A 20882-nucleotide genomic window follows, 5' to 3' on the forward strand; every position below is an offset into this window, starting at 1 on the left:
TTCCCCCATGGATGGGTCCTTCGCACAAGCCTTATCATCTTTAAATACGAGTCAACTCGAACAATCGTGAAAAGTTTATTTTTAAATGCCACACACTCAGGGTTTTTCACAAGACGATTGTTTTAATGAAAAACACACCATATTTTAAATTGGGGGGTTGGTCTTTTACAAAATTAACATTTCAATCGAAACATCCTAAACCATTTTCGAAAATTTTCCATCAAATTGAAAACACATTGATATGACGAGATGATATAAATATTTACCCTATATACCCTAACCCATTTTTAGAGGAAAAATGCAAACCAAAATCAATTTAAATTACAACAAAACGCAAAGAATTTATCAATTATGAAGTGTTTTTTTTTTTAAATTAAGAGAGTAAAGGGTCAATTTTGAATAAAGAGATGTTTTATTTATGTAATATGAAATCCACCCAACCTTGAAATGGGGAGTCTAACTTAAATAACAACTGAACTGAAGGCTCTTAAAAATGTTATTATTGAAATTTATTGGATAAATAAAATTTATGGTAGAACGGAGTCTTCCGGTCGGCATAACGAGCACCCGGGGCGAACTGGGCACCCCTTTTTTTATAAGGAAATACGAATTTTCTTAACCTTCCAAAGCCGTTCGCTAAATACCCGTTTCGGGGAAATATGAGTTGTAATTTGATTTCGTTCTCCTAGCTGTAAATGTTAACCGATTTTGATGATATGATATTCATTGTGTAGGTAATTTATTCTTATTACTCAACATTTCAAAATAAAGTCGATATGAATTACCAGGTTTTCAGAAACTGGTTCAGTAAGTTAAAAGTCCGAAAAATCAATTTTATTTTTAAAATACTCATAACTTCTGACAGCTTTTCTGTATTGAATTATTTCATTGATGTTTGAAATTGTCAAGAATCCGTCTATCCGACAATGTATAGATATGTTGGGGTCCAGTGAAAGTTTTGACCGCTATGACAGATCTTCCGGTAGAAAAAAGTCTTACTTAAAAAAAACGACATCCAGTTTTGGCTTTGCTTAGCTGTATTTCATTTCTCAATGAACCGATTTTAAAAACTCAAATTTTAGTTTTTTGGCGTTAATTTGATCATTATTTTCATACAAAATACTTGGTCTGTCAAAACTACCAGTTCATCAGTATATTGGAATGATGATAAAGATGTTTGAAATGTGCGCTTCGGGTCATATTGACCCGAACGGCTTTGGAGGGTTAAATAAATTTTCATGAGGAACACTTTTGTAGTTCCTTACGATTAGTTTTTCAACAAAAAAGAAATCATCTTATAATCTATACAAAAATAATTAAAAAACAACCAACTAGGTTCTCAAGTGATGAAAATATTATAATTTTTGAGTAGCGGAAAATAAGCCCATACGATCTTTAAATCATCTTGATCTATAATGCTCGCACCTCAACATAATGTACACATTGTCCCTCGATTTTTACCATCATTAAATTATTGTCTTTTCACTTTTATCAATTTTTAAAGGCGTTTTTATTTAAACTTGTTGACTTAGGGTGAACAGAGCACCATTGATCGACACGATGAGCATTTTCTGCCGTAGAATCTAACAGCGAATTCAAACTGATGAAGTCAACTGAATTGATTAGTTTACTTCTGACGATTTAGTCTATTGGATGGAAAAGGGTCGGAGAGGTAATCAGAAGACTCGAGTTCGATTCCTGAACGAGGTGTTTTTTTTTGTCCCGTGCCCCGATTACTGCAACAGGGGAGAGGGCGGTAGGGGCTGGTGAAGCCCTTTAGGAAATAAACTTTTGCAGTGTCTGAACACGAAACAATGATGTTACTCTCATATTTTTGCTGTTTTCCATGGTTAAACAAGCGTCCTCCTTAAGGTTGCCATTATGCTCTTATCTCCCCTACCATTTGGCAATAACATTAATTTAAGTTTCTGAACTTTCCCCGAGTTCTGACGGATTTAAAACGAGTGAATTCAATTGGATTTTAAAAACTTGGAGGGAATTGTGGGAACCCAAACCTACAATGACAAAATAACATGCAAAGTTTATGAGTTCACAAAAAAAATGTTATTGTATAATTCAGAGATTTCAGGTGAGGAAATTCTGAAGAGAATTACCGGAACCTTGGCTCTGTTAAACTAAAAAGTTCGAGCCGTCTCAAATAAACGAATTTGAAAAAAAAATTATGAAGAGAGTTGTGTATGTTCAAATAGTTCCTAAACTAGGCCTGCGAATATTTTGGCAAAATTCCTTACCTAGGTATAGGTATGTGTTTTTTTTCGTCTCTATTGCATTCAATAAAATTGATATTATATTTTTAGTAACTCTTTATTTGACAAAAGAAAACTTCACAAATAGGGGAAATGATTTTTTTTCATGAAAATGTTTAAAAAAAACATTAAAATAGGTGGAACACGAAACCCCACACTAAGTGACCCATGATACCCCAAAAACTATGGAATCTCTAATTTGTAGGTTCTTGAATAATTATGCTAATTAATTTTTTGAGCTTGTGAATTAAAAGAAGGATATGATGCTTGCACAAGTTACCAACATATGGAAATATTTGCTTACGCAGAACATCGACAATGACAGTTGGATTTAGAATGTCCTACCCGGGATTTCCCAATCGGGAATTCCCGAACCTCGGGAAGCGCTTAAAAATCCCGGGAATACCCAAAGTCTGTAAAAAGTAGTAAATTAATAGAAAGTTTAACAATCTAATTTGAAGAAGGGATCAGATTGAGCAAGGAAAATGAAAGTTCTACCTTGATGCCTTATACGTAAACATTTTTTTCCTCTTTTAAAAACTAGTTAATGCATTGAATTTGATCAAAAATGTTTTCTCGTTCGAAAACTTAGTGCAAAGCTGAAAATTGACAAAGAATCTAAAAAACTAAACAATTTCAATAAAAAAAACGCTACGAAAATAATCTGGTTTCACTATTTTGCAAGCCTCATCATTCAGAATTTCAATTTCGCAAACTGTTGACAGAAGCAAAATCAACAGCAAAAAAAAAATAAAATATTTTGAAACAAATGGAAAGTTATCTTAAAATTTGGAGATTTGATGAGTAGCCTGAAGTCTAGCTCACCTTCTTCTATCGATAGTGAAAAATCTTTTACAATTATTTTAAATTTTTGCAGCAATAATCAGACAAGTTTGTCGGATAAAAAAGTTTGAAATGTTTTGCAATTCCTATAAGTTTCAAAATACCACATAGATAAGGTTTCGTATATAGTGTTAAAAGAGTGTTAGAGTGTTAAAATCTCAATTTTTAATTTTTCCCGGAATCCCGAGAATTTCCGGGGAAAGGACACTTAAGTTAGATTGAGAATTTAATCTCAACAAACATCCGACATCAAGGTGACCCACGCAATTGTAAAATATGAAAAGCAGAAAATGGGAACTCTCCCAATATTATTTTCTCGCATCAATAATTTCAACATGCCTATTAATTTAAAAAAGTCGTGCGTATAAGGATCCAGATTCCTTTGAAAACAGAAGGAACCTCATCGAAAACAGAAGGAGCAGAAAAGCTTTTCATATGAACCTTGTTTAATTTTTGAACGTAAAAACTGTATATTTTGGAGATATATTAATAAAAATCAAACTAAAGTTGCTAGTTTTAGATCATAATCGAAATAATCAAATATTTGAAATTCTTGTTCAACTGAATTAAGCTCTCAGAAAGCACGGGAAGTTTTATTGAGATTGTTTTACGTGGACTGGAAAGATTTGAGATCAATGTTTTGCACCGTAATGGACTCAGAAACTATCGGGTTTTCGATAAAGAACCCCGCAAAAACTTTATTTTGCAACTTTATCTCGCGATTCGTGAAAAGAACTTGTCGATGTAAGACAGTATTTTTGTGCAGTTTCCATTCGAATATCCTGAACAGGTTTAAAGAATCCACACAAAGTAAGGTATGTTCAGCGGATTCGAAGTTACGATTGAAATTAGTGTCCTGAATCATGAGTCAGTCCCTATTCAGTGCCGAAAGGAAGAATATTTTTTCACCGAGGAAAAAGTGAGAACATGGTTAGCGCTAAACTTTACACTGCCGGATGCTTGGCAGAATCGCAATGTATGGGAAAAATTGAAAACCCCATCCGGGCAAAAGGAAAAAAAAGAATTCCAAACTAGCCCGGCAAACGGAATAAAATAAAGGCACGGAAAATCGTGAGTCTCAGGAATACGAAAAAGCGTGCTGGCCATGGTTGGGTAGGTCGTAGCTCTAGAAAAGAAAAGTGTGAATCAAGCCATACAGCGTAAAGCCGAACAGCCTTTCCCGGTTGGAGTTTTCGCTGGCTTGACTTTCGAGAAACGTTCTTACTTTAACTTTTCACACATAACGATGTTGGCATCAGGAAAACACGTGCTCTGCAAGACGACCAAAAACGAGAAGAAAACTTTGAGATAATGTTCATTTTATTCGTGGCACATCATTTTGCCCGAGTGCGGGGGAGCTCTTTGCATGTTGTAGATTGAGCCAACTTTTCACTCCAACATACCTTTTTGTGCCCTTTAAACGACGGACGGGCTGAAGTTCATTGGAACGTATGTCTGTCCAAAACTGAAATAAATCATGTAAGCTGGGGGGTATGAAATATTGAAATTTTGAAGAAGTGAATCAAGAGCAAGAGCTGCTATTGCCGCCAATAATAATATGTTCAATTTTCACCAACTGTAAAAAGTCAGCTGGCTCAAGTGAACACTTATGTTTGAGGAAATTGCGCGAATGGGGTGGTCTTTTCTGTTTTCCACACCGTAAGGTTGTTATTTCACTTAACTCTTTTGGTACACGCTATGAGGTTCTCCAGCTCAGGGATCGTTAGTCTTTGATTGGCAGCTATGGTAGCGTCTTTCCCGCGGAAACAGTAACAGTGGTTCTCAGATTGAAAAAAAGTATGATATCATAGACAGTTCTTCTCCGCGTGATGAAGTTTGTCTTTCCAGCGAACTTTTTATTATCTGCTGGTGCTGGAGTGTTACTTGCCGTTAGATCTAATCTCTCGGCTTTGCTTATCGAAGACGTTTCCTGGGACGATCTGGAGCTCATTTGGACCCGCATTGATCACGGTAATCGGAAACGCTATCTATGCGTAATGCACTTGCCTCCTGATCGTTCTGGCGACCTAGTTTTAGCAGAGTCCTTTTCGCGTTGCCTGTCTAAAGTCAGCTCTATTTGTTCTCCTGATGATGACATACGTCATCGACGACTTCAACATGCCCGGTCTAAAATGGTGCTCCTCCCGAAGTGGCTTTTCTGTTTCCAGACCTTGTGCGTTCTTCGTTCTCGGCATTCTTCTAGTGCAGGGGTTTTCAGATCATTTGCTCGGCGGAGCACTTTTTAAAACCAAATATTTTGGCGGAGCACCTGCATTTTTGAACGAATGAAAAACCCTACCTAATTTTGAAAACTTGATAGTATCGTTAAAATAAGATGAGTCTTGTCATCGTAGTTAATAAAATCAGTAATAAATGGCTTCTCTTTGAATAGTCTTGTTTTTCTTAACAAAATATGTGTCATCAAAAATTAATTAATCATATTTCAATAGAACAAATACGCTATCTTCAATTTTGCAAGCTGTAACATGTTTGGTTCAATTTGTGTCAGTTGTAGCCTAACGTCTGTTTCCGCGTTTAGTTAGGATTGGTAATTTGCCTTCATTGCGAGATAAGCATGTGAAAAATCCAGACTCACATAGATAAGTAGTGGAAAACGGCAGAAGAATAAGTTTAGCTTAATCGGACAAAATTTGAAATTCATTTTTCAGTTGACACCAAAACTCTTCCAACGACTTCTTGGAAGCGAATCTTTCCTGTATCTTTAAATCCGATGTCATATCTATCAAGCATTTATATTCTTGAGATGTTAATGATTCTGGTTTCTTAGACAAAGAAAAAGGCTGTTCCACCCATTTTAAGTCTTCGATCTTTTTATGATATTCTTCGGGAAAATATTGCTAAAATCTGTTCAACAAATCCTGTCGAAAAACGTTGTAATTATAATTAAAAATGACTTTATTAGATAAGTGGGCCTGTTAGTTCAACTTAACATTAAGGAATACAAAAAAAATGTTATCATCGAAAAGTGTTGTGATTGTCAAAATATATTCCTGCAAATGCTCGTTGAATTATTGAAAATTTTCGGATGATAACTTCGAGTTTATTCCTGATTGAATGCATCTTAAATTTGGAAAGCTGTCAAGGTTGCGCTTTTTGAGCGAATCTGTCCAAAATTTGATTTTTCTCTTGAAGGCCATGATTTTGCCGTTTGAATCGATGATTATCATTCATTTTATGAAAAATGTCAGCCAAATAAGCCAACCTGAAGGGCCACTGATCATCATTCAATTTGATGTTTTGATTTGATTCAAATTAATGTCGCTTAAAAACGTTCTAACTGCCGATCTTAATTCAAACGGGCGAAAAAACATTTTTCCATGAGATAACCAGCGAACTTGGGTATGTAAGAGTAGCGTGGAATGTTGGGTACCTACCCATCGTTTCGCACAACGCTTTCAATAACCTTAAATTTTTCGGACGAGCCTCAATAAAGTTGAATTATTTTACGCTTTTGTCCAAGACTTCTGTCAAAGATGATAATAGTTCTTCATAGCGAGTGCAAGTTAATGCAGGATGCAACGACTACTACCGCAACGTCTTTGATCTTGGCAACGACTCCATCAGTTTTTCAAACCAGCTTTCGCACCGTCTGTACATACATCAATACAATTTCCCCATGGCATATTGTTGTCCGCAACATAATCATCAATTAGCTTGAAAGTTTCAGCCCCCGTTGTGGGAGTTGGCAACGGTTTGCAAAGGAACAAATCTTCTTCGAAACATTCATAACCTTGATAGCGGACAAATGCCATTAGAATTGCTAGTCCTGTTTCATTTGTAGATTTGTTAAGCTGCATAGAGAATTTTGAAGTTCTCCATTGAGAAATTAAAATGCTTCAGTATCTTCAGCCACGTCACAAATTTGCCGAGAAACCGTATTGTCAGACATCGGAATCGGATTTTCCAATTCCACTGTTTCATCATCATACAAGGTTTGATTAAGTTTTCAGCAATAGTACTTATGCGCTTCTCTAGCTTTTGCAACTCGGTAACTCACTAAGTACGACGTAAGAACAGCCTTTTCATAGACTGTTTTGCAGCGATTATCATTTTCTTGACATTGGGTACATCTTCCGGCTGAGGTTCTTCGATTTCCTTCAGGTCCAGCTCAACGACCATCGATAAAGGTTCAGCATTTGATGCATCACCAGTTGCAGGTGTGTTGTCATCCTGTCACTAAAGATTGACGAACAGCAACCAAAAAAAAGTCTCATTAACCGAATTCGTAGTTCAAGTTGCCAAGTGTGGACTCTAGGCTATAGTCGCCAGTAAAGACAAAGTAAACAAAACTTATTCGCTAGTATTATATGCCTTGTAAATATTTATTATTTCTTATGCTTCGATAAAAACTAATCGATAAAAAAAATCAGAGTTTTTACAAGGTTGGTTTAAGATTTTCGTTACGTACGTCGCGGAGCACTTTTAAAAGCTTCGCGGAGCACCAAGTGCTCCGCGGAGCACGACCCCTGTTCTAGTGTATATTTAGACGTCCTGAGTACAGCGATTTGACGTCAGATAAATAAAATGGCCTGGAAATCTGGTCTTAACATCCAGTGTAACCAGCAGAATCTGAACTGTGTACAGAGGCGAATGAATTTGCGGGTCATCAGTGCATACCGCACCGTTTCGTCGGAGGCTGCATGAGTTGTAGCGGGAGTCATGCCCATCTCGGTTATGTTGGTGGGGGACTCCTATTGCTACGAAAATAGAGGCTCGCAAAACGCGAGAACACGAGCCAGAGATAGCTCCATGGCCAACTGGCAGCAGCTGTGGGACAGCTCAGAAAGAGGAAGGTGGACCCATCGTTTGATCCCAAGCATCAAGGAGTGGATGGAGAGAAAGCATGGCGAAAGTGGATTTCTACATGACGCAATTCCTGACTGGTCATTGATGCTTCATGAAGTACCACCACAGGTTCGGACATGCGGCCTCGCCGGTCTGGACGTACCAACATATTCGCCGCCTGCGGACCAGAAACAATAGCGGACAACATGTTGCAGAAGATGGGCTTGCCCGGATAATGACTGCTTTGCAAAGTAGTTGGAGACTGACGAAAACTGACGTAGGATAACGTAGGTTAACTTTACTAAATTTAAAGAGTCCGAAGCTATGAAATGAACTACGCAAAACAATCAGCGTAGCCGATGGGACCACAATGTGAAGATGGTCTTGGGCGGTCAGGATGATATTTAATTTAAATATGAACTTCTTGGCAAGTGTTGCATAAGTAGCGCATATGCGTGAATTAGACACCTCCTACCGAAGTATTGCCTTAGGGCAGGTACCGGTTTGGGAAATTGCCTGAGGCCCCAGGTGGAGTTTAGGGCGTATGTATATATGGATGAGTATATAACGAGTCGACCCATTGTTCCCATGTAGACACGGCACTCAACGTGCATTGGGACCAATTCGTACAATTCCTTCTTCGAATTTACTACCTGGGAAACCAAAAAAAATCGAAAATAAAAACTAACATATGCTTGACCTCTGTTTTGTTAACTAAGGTTTCAGGATTCCGACGATTGACTTAGCTTCCGCTCCCTTTGTCAAAACTAAAACGTACATAAGGAGTGTATCGAAAATTAACTATTCGGGCCTTCTGCTCACCTGTATGTTGCATCTTGATCTATCAAGAGTGAACAAACGCTTTGTTTACGTTTGAAACATTCGTTTCTCCCAAAATGTCGCGAATTAAAAAAGAAGTTAAAATTCATGTGTTGAACACTTGGATGCGAGAGAAGGGCATCTCGATGAATGAAGTTGCGAAACGTTTCGCCATTCATCCGGCGAGCGTAAAATCCATCATCCACAAGTTCGGGGAACACTATACGTTCGATGATTTGCCAGTAAGAGGCAGAAAACCAGGACCATCTGACCCAAATCTGGACCGTAAGGCAATCAACCTCATCAACTGGAATCGATCGATGTCCATACGGGATTTGGTGAAAAAAGCTGGTACATCGATCGAAATGGTACAGCGGATCAAGAAGCGGAACAATCTGAAGACAAACAAGAAGCAGAAAGTGACCAAACAAACGGCTGAACAAAAATCACGAGCCAAAACCAGAGCCCGGAAGCTGTATCATCGGATTTTGCAGAGGCAGATGCGTGCATTCTTATGGACGATGAAACTTATGTAAAAAAGGATTCCAGTACTCTTCCGAGACCACAATTTTACACTGCAGCTATTGGGGAGGATGTGAGTGACCACGAGAAGTCGATTAAGGTGGAAAAATTTGGCCAGAAAGTGCTTGTGTGGCAGGCAATCTGCTCCTGCAGATTGAAGTCGGCGAGTTTCTTTACAAAGGAACAAGGCATCGATATCTACCAAAAGGAGTGTTTGCAGAAAAGGTTGCTGGCACTATATTTATTTTTTTACTTAGTTATTCATTTCTTGTTTTAAAAACTATCTGACATAGTTGTCTTAATGATATACTTAATTTAAGGTTACATAAATATATTGCCGAACGATGAAGTTTCTAATTAATATTTCTCAATTCGTCACTTAAATAAGATACAATCCGTCGTTTAAAGGAAACATACGACTCCACCATTGTTCTGGCCGGATTTGGCGTCAGCCCACTACGCTAAATCCACTCTTAGATGCTTTGAGGATAACGATGTAGAATTCGTTGAGAAAGATATCAACCCACCAAACTGCCCCCCGCTTCGCCCCATAGAACGATATTTGGCTATCGTCAAGAGAGTTTTTAAGAAGGATGGTAAGGCCAACAGGACTATGGTGGTTTTCAAGAAAAATTGGAATGCTGCGGCCAAGAAGTTTGATCAATCAGCTGTACAAAACCTAATGAAACGCGTCATAACGAAAGTCCGAGAATATTACCAATAATTACTTTTTTACTTGTACTTCTTTATAAACTGTAAAAATAAGCTTTTTATAACACTTCCGAACTGTTTCTTTGTTTCAATCATCAATAAAATCAATACAATGAAAAAAATGTGTTCATAACTTATTTTCGATACACTCCTTATATTTCCTGAAAAGTCTTTATTGTTGCATAGTGCATTCTATTCTCGAATACGCTTAAGCTGTTTGGTGTACTTTCTACCTAATCGGAGCTGAACGAATCGAGGCTATCCAGCGGCGCTTCTTACGGTACGCTCTACGACACCAAGATCCGTTTCGTTTTCCAAGCTATGAAAACCGCTGCTGTCTCATAGACTAAGATACATTTCAAGTTCGCCGAATGCTACTCGTGCTCTAGTTATTGTGATCCGAATGTTTCAACAATAAACAATAAAAAATTTCAAGAATTATGGTAATGCCGCTAAATGTGAGTTTTGAGGAACTCTTGAGGTGACTTGAATGGGATTAACTTCTTTTCATTGAGTATAATTATTTATTTTCTGTTTGTTAAATATGACGTAAGCCATTTCAGAAGTCCTAAACTCAACTCCATTTTTTGCAGATCATAAAAAAACCATTAGCGAAGGCTGAGATTAGTTGCTACAGTGTTGTTGTTTAGGTATGTTTTACAATAAAAGCCCTTATGAGATTGAGCTTGCTGTTATAATGTGTTACATTGTGTTTAATCGTTTTGCGAAGTTGTAACCAGACTTGTAAACCATCGACATTTTCTCTGACAGTCGCACAGCCTGCTTTTATCAGTTTCATTGTTCATGCCATCAAACGAATGCGACCGAAAACTTGCTGAACAGCCGACTACCATCAAACGAAACGAAATTCATTCTTCTTTGTGTGATTGTCGAACGAAATTTCGTGTCTTGGTACACGAGAGGGAGAATTTGATGGTCAAACGACCATAATTTCCGACAGTTTACGACATCGCCTATCTCTTTCACGCAGCAGAACTTACAGACTCAATAAGCAAATGCAATCTTTACTATTCACTCCCTCCTGTTGAAAAAAAAATTCTCCACTCTGCAGCGCCGGGTGATGTTTGGATGTGTTGGCCGAACAATGTGGAATGATTATCTCGATTATCTACGCAAGAGGAATGAAAGTCAAACGACTAACCACACAAAAGATCAAAATTTCATTTGACATTTTTTTGCTCTCCGATCAAACGATTGCGCTCTCCACGATTGTCAAGAACGATGTGTGGTGGTTGTCTCCGGAAAAATTCAAACGATGGTGATCACTTACAAGCCTGGTTGTAACAAGAAAAAAATTGCCCTTTTCAGGCTGAGTTTTGCTGTTAGGGGAGATAAAGGCATAACGAGCACCCGTGGCATAGTAAGCACTCCTCTATTTCACGAAAGTACGATTTTTTTTTAAATAAATTTTTATGAGGGACACTTTAAAGTACGCACTGCAAAATGATGTACACATTGTTCCTTAATTTTCACCATTATAAGATTTTGGATTTTTCACTATAATCAACTTTAAAACTAGTTTTTACTTAAACTAGTTGACTCGGGGCGTATAGAACGCCATTGATCGAGGCACGATGAGCATCTATCAGCGAATGCAACTTGATGAAGACAACTAAATTATAGAGCCACAGCTTGACTAGTTTACATGTGACGCTTTAGCATATTGGATAGGTGTCGGAAAGATACTTTAAGCAATACCTTCATCGGTTTAAGCTTATCAGCTCGCCTTATTGCCCGGAATGCGTAGAGACGGAGGAATCGGCAGAACATGCTATCTTTGTCTGCCCCAGGTTCAATTCAAGGCGTCAACAACTTCTAAATTTGAACGCTGAAAACATAGTGAGTGAAATGTGTCGCGACGAACAGTCATGGCGTGCTATAGTCGACGAAATCTCGCAAATCATGCGCGATCTGATAAGGATCAGGAAAGATGATGAACGGAGAGAGCGAGATAGTCAACCAAATTTGACAAGCTAATGAAAGGTCTTGGGCCTCGTATGACACTTCAATTCAAAAGCAACGCGATCTTAGGGCGCGGTATAACCCTAATCTGGACTCATACGTGTGGTGGGACTTAAAAGGTCTCACGTACTCAGCTACGATCTTTCCTGCAGCAAAAGGAAGCGGAGATACCATTCGGGGTGGTCGTGTCGGGATTCTAGCTTGGTAGTTTCTCAATCGGCTATGCCTTGGTGGTTAGAAATCCTGCGTAAGTGGTTGCTGTGACGGGCGCGAGTTACTTTGAAAGCGTTACCTAACCGGCACACGTTTAGAGGTCCCCGGGATAGTGGATGCTGTGACGGGCGTGAGTTATTATGAAAGCGTTACCTAACCGGCACACGTTTCGGGGTCTTCCGTACCAGTCTAAAGTTGACGATAGAGGAAAAGGAGAAGGAGGAAAAAGGATAAAGCAGAACGATGATCAAGGAAAAATTGAGAAAGAGGAAAAGGGTGAGATGTATAAGTGCATGAGTACAGCCTACCCCTTGATGTAGTATCATAGGGTGAAACCAAGGGGCACATCTGGCACACGAAGCCCAAGGTGGTTTTAGTGGGACGAACCCACACACGGCAGCAAACACCCGGCTGTTGTGGTTTGAAGTCAAATTTCCATCTTGTAAAAAAAAAAAAAAAAAAAAAAAAGGTGTCGGAAAGATAATCAGAACATTCGAACTCGATTCCTGGTGGAGGTGATTTTTTTTTCATTTACCATTCATAGTCGATGCATTTTGCACTAAACGGTGAGTGTAGTGTTTGCATATCTCAAACACCGATCAAGCAAATGATACCAAATTTGGCGTGGGAGGGTATTTGGGTACGAAATCATTTCTATGATTATTTGAGATCCTTTCCCCTTTCCAATAAGGAGATATGGAGGGCGGAGGAGGTCTCTCTTACATTTTTACACACAGCTCAAAAACTAATGAAACAAATTAAACTGAATTCAGTATGAAATGGTATTAGGGTACGAGAAATTCAATGAATATTTGAAACACATCCCACCTTCCAATGGGGAGAAAGAAAGAGGGGAGGGGGACTCCTTTACAATTATTGGAACACTAATCGAGCCAATGGAGCCAAATTTGGCATGGGAAGATATTAGGACATGATGTTTTTATGATTTTTGGAACCCCTCCCTTTCATACAACAAATTGAGCAAACTGGACCAAATTTTAGAAATTTGTGCTTAAATGGAATAAAATGACGAAAAAAAATTCAAATTATTTTTACAAATTTCATTTATTTGTTGAAGGTGTAGCAAAGCACACCGGGTCACCTAGAATTAAATAACTGTAACCTGGCCTGTTCCAGGTCTCATTGAACGGTTCAAACTTTTTTCAAAATCCTTCAAAATACCTTGTTTATGAAAGTGATTGAAACCAATTTTACCAGGATAATCTGAATACAATAATCACGGTCGTGATTTTTTTCGAATAGGTAGAATTCGTAGTATTGATTCATAAATTAAACAATCTAAAATCACAAATATACAGGCCGAATGTAAAAAATCAAAAATATTTTTTTTCGGATCTAGTACACAGTTTTGATAAAACTAATCAACCTTAAATTAAATGAATGTCTCATTAAAATACGAATAGTGAAGAATATATGGGACAGATTGAATTTTCAGTAAATGTATCAAATCAATTCAAAGCTACCGGTCCTATTGAAGATCGCTTCGATTCTGAGAACCTGCTCAGCTGGAATGTTTGGATGTACTTATGTATGAAGGTAGGTACGCGAAGAACCCCATGCCATATGCCTGAATTGCCTTACAGGTGCCACTCAACAAATTCCCCCGACGCGACGCCATCCACCATGATATAGGGACCTCGGTACAGGAAGTCTCAAGTCGAAAAGCAGCGGCTTAAAAGTGAAGGCGCTTTTTGCCATATGATTATCGTTAATCATCTATGTTCGGAATTGAGGCGGAAAAACGCTCAAACTTGGGGTGGTGGTTTGCCGATGTTCCGCCGTGTGGGAATACCTTGTTGCAACATCACCGAATGTGTCGTGACTGCTTAGTAAGTAAGAAGGGAAAAAGTATCGTATTTTTATCGAATGGAGCAAATTCATTCATGACGCCTTGTTAAGGTAACAAAGCATCAAGAAATTTCGTAGAAAAGCTCATGCCAGTACTACTAGTGGAATAGATTGTTCTTCTTTCTTATCGGAAGCAACAACCTAATGAATGCTCGTTGACGTAACTGGGTTGGCACGAAATAACAAGATGTGGGCAGAGCCAGGGCGTAAGGATTAATTGCTTTCCTTCACTAAGCACAATTACTTGATAACGTACCCGGGTGATGGCTAGCTCGAAAACAAGCGTGAAGAAAAAACCGGATGAAGTTGTAGTTACTTTAATTTGAAGATGATGAATACAGCTGCAGTCCCGAGTCCTCGAGGGAAAACGGAATGCAATTTTAGACTTAGCATTCCCCAAAGAGTTTGCCCCGAAAGTGGTGATTCCTGGAGTAGAACACAAACGACAGTCACAAATGCGGTTATGCAAGTAGTAGGAGCGTGCTAGTCAAAGTTTAGATCCAGCATTGTTAACAAATTATGTGTGTGTGCATGTGTAGAGTACAGGAAATATCTAACAACAAATTTCCGACATTCCAACCCTTGGGAAACAATTCGTTTCAATAAATATTTCCTATTTACCAGGCACGCAAGTGTTTTTTGATGAAAACTCAAGGACCGGGTAAGTTTAAAGCAGGAAGGAGCTTGTTACGAGTTTATGAATGTTAAAACATGAGGGTTATGGAAAAGACCTCCTTTGAGGCTTTCGGAAGGCGTACTCAATTTTCAACACAACTAAGCAAATAGATCACTAACTTCTTGGTGGCTTAGAATTTCTACTTTGTATTTATTTTTTTCCTGTTTAAAAAATCCTGATACATTCATTATAGATACCATCCATTTTTTTAAACTGTCTAGTTTTTCCTAATATTTTCAACAACAATGCATGGTGGAATCATTCGTCCACGAGCTAAGATGCAATCTAATCTAATTGAAATGAAATTGATTAGTTGACCTTCTGCGCGACTTTTTATTCTTCAGTTCATTATGCATGCCTTCATTTTTTCATGAGCCAAGCAATTTATGACTAAACTGAAAAATATTAGAGTTGGTCATGTGGAATTCCGAAAATCAACCATATACATTTTGTAGATTGGCCTAAAACTTACCTGGGCAAAATTTCAGTTCAATCGGACTTGTGTTAGGGGTGCCTCAAAGTGTTCAAAATTTCGGTTTTTTTTTTACCCTTAAAGGGGGGCCCAAGGAAATCGAAAATATCGAAATTTTAAAGTTGATGTCAAATGACTTAAAAATGCATAAAACGTTCAGATCTGGTGTTACCTCCAAAAAAAATTCGCCCAACAACGAAAAACATTTCCTGAGATTTTATTTTTGGACAAAAATGTTTTCGAGATATCACCAGATTTTGAAGTTTAAGCATTTTTAAGTCATTTGGCATCAAAATAAACATTTCGATTTTTCAGATTTTATTTGGTCCCCCCTTATGTGATGTTTTAGAGTAAAAAAAACGAAACTTTGACCGCCCCAAAATCAAACCCGATTGAGCTAAAATTTTGCGCAGATCGGATTTTGGGCTTATCACAAAATGTATATGGTTGGCTTTCAAATTTCAATCATGAATTCTTCCCATACATCCATTGTCACCCTAATTGAAATACATAAAAAAACAATAAAAGAGTTTCAGAATGAAAATCTGATAGTCAATTTAAAAAAAATATGTAAAAACACTAAGGTGTAAGATAGGATTTTGAGAAAATATCAGAAGCGATACATTCAAAAATTCATAAATCAGCATATATTCATCACTATTAATTTTTAAGCACAAACCCCGGTTTTCCTGACAAAGTTAATAATAATCAAAATAACAATTATTTGTTTCTTCAAAGCCGGGACTGAAGACGAAAAATCTAGTCCAAAACTGAGATAGGTATCGTTGCCTCAATGTGCTTATCTAACGATACACAAGAGACACAATTGGGTTGTGGTAACAATCAACGGAAAGTCTCCATGTCCCCTCCCGAGCAACATCTCACCGGAATCACCATCCACTTAGTCTAATCGATCCCACCGACCTCTGGTCTTTTTTTTCGTTCGTCTTCCATCCATGCCGATAGTTAGCTGGAAGGACTACACAAACCGTAATGTGATCAATAAAAAAAATCCGAACTCCGATAGATAGCAAAAATAAAATAAAAATGCTTCCACTGCTCCCTAACAAGCAACAATCCCTCTAATTATTGGATAAATGGATTAGTCAATCTACTTACTAGTGTACTCAGATGCGCTGCGAGGAGTTTTTCATTCGATCTTCTTCATAACATCGGTGATAAGAAAATATTTATATTTAATTCTGATAAGAGTACCAAGAAGCCTTCTTCTTCTTGTACTCTTAAAAATGAAAAGGTTACACCAATTACGGTCACAATTCCTGACTTCAATGCCTTTCGGAAAGAAATCGTCACTTCCGTCAAGGGCGTGAAGATTTCTTTTCAGATCGGTCGAAGGGGAACTGCTCGCATATTGGCGGAATCTTTCAATGATTTTCAAAAAATTTTAAATTCTTTGTGAAATTAAAAAAAACATTTTTTTACGTACGACATTGAAAGTGATCCTTCCAAAGTTGTACTTCGTGGTCTCACCGGCGATCAGACACCGGATGAGATCACAACTGAATTAAATTCTTTGTTAGGTTTTTCTACAATTCAAGTAATTCAAATGAGGAAAAGAACTAACACGAATAATATCAGTAGTGTTGGTTTTGCTCCTGAACTTTATTTGATCCATTTTAAAATGGATCAAGTTAATAATTTGCAAATTCTTGAAAAGGCTCGTCTTATGTTTCATTGTCAAGTCAAATTTGAACCTTTTCGAAAATCTTCTACTTTTTTTTTCAAAAAATTAAGTAATGTCGTCGTTGTCAAATTGTGGAATGAATGCTAGATGCATGCTTTGCGGCTCATTCGATCATGAAAAATCTAAATACCGTTTTGGTGGTGATAAAACACAAACAGAATTTTCCAAGTGTGCGAATTGCGCAGGTAATCATTCTTCCAATTCCATAGACTGCCGCATTAGAACAAAAATTATTGCTTCAAGGAAAATCCCAAAGTTGTTCTCCTCCTTCCTCTTTTTCCTCTTCACACATCAGGCCGGCAAACAATCTGCCTGTTTGCGGTCAGCCTCGGCCTACTTTTGAATCACGTCTTGGTAATGCTCGAAGTGTTTTTAATGTTACCTGTGCTGATTCAGCGCCACAGACTCGTTGTTTAACGTTCTCAGAGGTGGTTGAATATGGGTTGCCCTCTTCGGGTATAACTAATGGGAAAAACCAAGTCTCAATGTACATGCGAAGGCTTGGGCTAGTCACAATTTTGTTTAGTTGGATAAAATTACTAAGGAAAAATTAAAATTTTTGCATCAAAATTTAATGGAATTGATGCAACTTATGTTGAAAGCAAATTCAATGTTTGAAGCTTTCCAAACTTCTTTAAATTGAGCTAACAAAATTATTATGTCTTTACGAATCCCTCATGGATCCAAATAGGTGTGTTAATATTATGAATTGGAACGCTAGGTTTTTGCTGAATAATCAAGATGAGATCTTTTAAGTTTTGAAAACTCAAAACATACATATTTCTGCCATCACTGAAACTTTTTTAAAACCGGACAATAAATGGAATAGCAATGCTTTTTTTTAATATATTGCGAAATGATCGACTTGATCGACAAGGTGGGGGTGTAGCTATTGTCATTAATAGTCGTCTCAAATTTAGACTTCTTCCTTCTTTCAATACAAAAGTTTAAGAAACAATTGGAATTGAATTAGGAACGTCTATGGGAAAAATTATAATAATTGCCGCATATTTGCCTTTACAATGTAGCGGTGAACAGAAATTGGTTTTAAGAAGATTTACAAAAAACTCATGAGAAATAAATCTAAATTTTTCATAATTGGTGACTTTAATGCAAAACACCGATCTCGGAATAATATTTCATCAAATTATAATGGGAATCTTTTATTAAATGACTGCTCTGCAGGTAATTATACTGTTGAATATCCTAATGGGCATACTTGTTTCTTTCGATTAGAAATCCTTCCACAATTGATTTGGTTCTAACGGATTTAGGCGAGCATTGTAGTCAATTAGTTACTCATGCGGACCTCGACTCAGACCACCTTCCAATAACTTTTTCTTTATCTTAAAGTCTTATTGAAAACCCTTTTAAATCAACTTTTAATTTTCAAAAGGCTAACTGGGAGCGATATATGAACTTTATTGAACGTAATTTAGATGTAAACGTTCCATTGAATTCAATAGAAGATATTGATTTGGCTGTAGAAAATTTGACAACTTCAATAGTCAATGCTAGAGCCGCTTCAATACCTAAAGTTAAACATAAATTTAATCAACCTTTAATTGATGAAGATCTTCAGTTTTTGATACGACTGAAAAACATTCGTCGACGCCAATTTCAACGAACTAGGGATCCTTATTTGAAATTAATTTATTGCGACCTTCAAAAAGAGATCAAACGTCGTTTAAATTTCATTCGTAATGAAAATTTTGCTAAAGCAGTAGAGGACATAAAACCCTACTCAAAGCCATTTTGGAAATTAACTAAAATTCTAAAAAAGCCCCAGAAGCCAATTCCTACTTTGAAAGATGGGGATAAACTTCTTTTAACTAATTCAGAAAAAGCTCAAAAATTAGCCCAACAATTTGAGTCTGCTCATGATTATAATTCAAACGTTGTAAGTCCAATTGAAGCTCAAATTTCCCTAGAATTTGATGATATTCTTTCTAAGCAAATTGTGTTTGAAAGTTCTTGTGAGACAAATATTGATGAACTTAAATTGATTTTCAAAAAATTTAAAAATATGAAAGCCCCGGGGGAAGATGGGATTTTCTATATTCTTATTAAAAAGTTGCCTGAAAGCACTTTAAATTTTTTAGTTAAAATCTTCAATAAATGTTTTCACTTGGCTTATTTTCCCAATAAATGGAAAAATGCCAAAGTAACTCCAATTTTGAAACCTGGAAAAAGTGCTTCAGAGCCTTCAAGTTATCGACCAATTAGTTTGCTTCTTTCTTTAAGTAAACTATTTTAGAGAGTTATTTTGAATAGAATGATGATTCACATTAATTAGAATTCTATTATCTCTGATGAACGGTTTTCGTCATGGGCATTCTTCTACACATCAACTTTTGAGTGTAACTAATATGATTAACGCTAGCAAATCTGAAGGATATTCAACTGGTGTTGCTCTTCTAGATATTGAAAAAGCTTTTGACAGTGTTTGGCACAAAGGTTTAGTAGCTAAATTAGCTCGATTTGATTTTCCCGTATATCTCATCAAAATTATTCGAAATTATTTGACTAGTCGAACCTTACAAGTAAGCTATCAAAATTCATGCTTTGAAAGGACACCCATTAGAGCTGATGTCCCTCAGGGCAGTATACTTGGGCCAATTTTTTACAATATTTTTACTTCAGATCTTCCTGATGTACCAAAAGGAAAAGGTAGAAGATTATTTGATGATGATACTTTGCTTTCAGCCAAAGGTCGAAATTTACGGGTGGTACGCAGTAGGTTGCAACAAAGTTTGCATTCCTTTTTGAATTACTTGGAAATGTGGAAAATTTCTCCATACGCTTCCAAAACTCAACTTATTTTATTTCCCCATAAGCCAAGAGCTAAATTTTTAAAACCCAATGAAAATCATTCCATAATTTTTAATGGCGTTTCATTAGAATGGTCTGATCACGTGAAGTACTTGGGACTCACACTTGATCGGAATCTTACTTTTGAAAATCACATTTAAGATGCTCCGAAGATCTTCATCGGATTGCGGGCATTGAATCGATCGGAGAGATGGCCAACAAAATCATCTCCAACTTCAGAGGCAAATCGATGCAGTCTTCCATCGCAGAAATTTGTTCTCTCTACAATTCGTTCAGTTTTAGGATAGTTTTTGTTTTTAGTTGTAAGTTTAAAACAGGATGTTCTCCTACAAAAAATACTTGATTGTGCTCAGCAAATTCAAGTTGAATAAATAAATTTTAGTGATAAGTTAACTATAGGGCTCTGGACAGTTCATTATTGAACTGAACACCTAATTTAATGTAATAATGTAATATAAATGTAATGATGAATTGGTACGAATAAAGACATATTTAAACAAAATTAAAAAAAATAATAAAGCAGTTTGAGAAAGTTTTATAACTCAAATGTCCAATTCATGAAAGCTTTAGGAAAATCACTTATAAACTCAATAAAACTGTTTGGAATTCTAGAAATCGCCTTCAAAATGCAGTTATCTATGTGAATAATTCGTAGTAGTATTTTTATTCACTTGTATATGGTAAATTTTAGGAAATAATCTTGATTTGTTAGAAATACAGAAGTGATAGTGTTTCTATTTCGCTTCCTTTTTTCATATTCCTGGTCCTCAACGCCAATTGTTTTATCCGAAAAAAAGTAAATTTAAGCTGTAGTTATCCGTTGAACAATTGAAAACAATTTGGAGAAGATAATTTTGACGATTTTCAATCATTCATATTTTGACTAGCAAAGAACATAGTGTAACTATTCTTGGTTCGGTCACTGCATTACCAATATATTTAATAGGTACTTAGTAAAAGAAAATGGCGAGAATGGTAATATAAATAAGATACAATTGAGGGTTTGGGGATCTGAAATATAAAGAAAAGTAAGATAAATTGTAATAATTCTTCCTTTACGATTAGGAAAAATTGTGTTTCTATGTTCATTAAAACTGCTTCAAAATTGGGACTTTTGATGTTTGTTACGATTTGAATACAGTTTTCGGCGTTTAATCGATTTCT

At 36.8% G+C, this 20882-nt stretch overlaps 1 protein-coding gene across 1 annotated transcript in view; it reads right to left on the reverse strand.

The window, feature by feature from the left end:
* LOC129758141 (B-cell receptor CD22) overlaps window positions 1–20882 on the reverse strand; it is a 504009-nt gene that overhangs the window by 472468 nt on the left and 10659 nt on the right. The window lies entirely within an intron of this gene.

Source organism: Uranotaenia lowii, chromosome 3 (genome assembly GCF_029784155.1).
Source record: "Uranotaenia lowii strain MFRU-FL chromosome 3, ASM2978415v1, whole genome shotgun sequence".
Classification (NCBI taxonomy): domain Eukaryota; kingdom Metazoa; phylum Arthropoda; class Insecta; order Diptera; family Culicidae; genus Uranotaenia; species Uranotaenia lowii.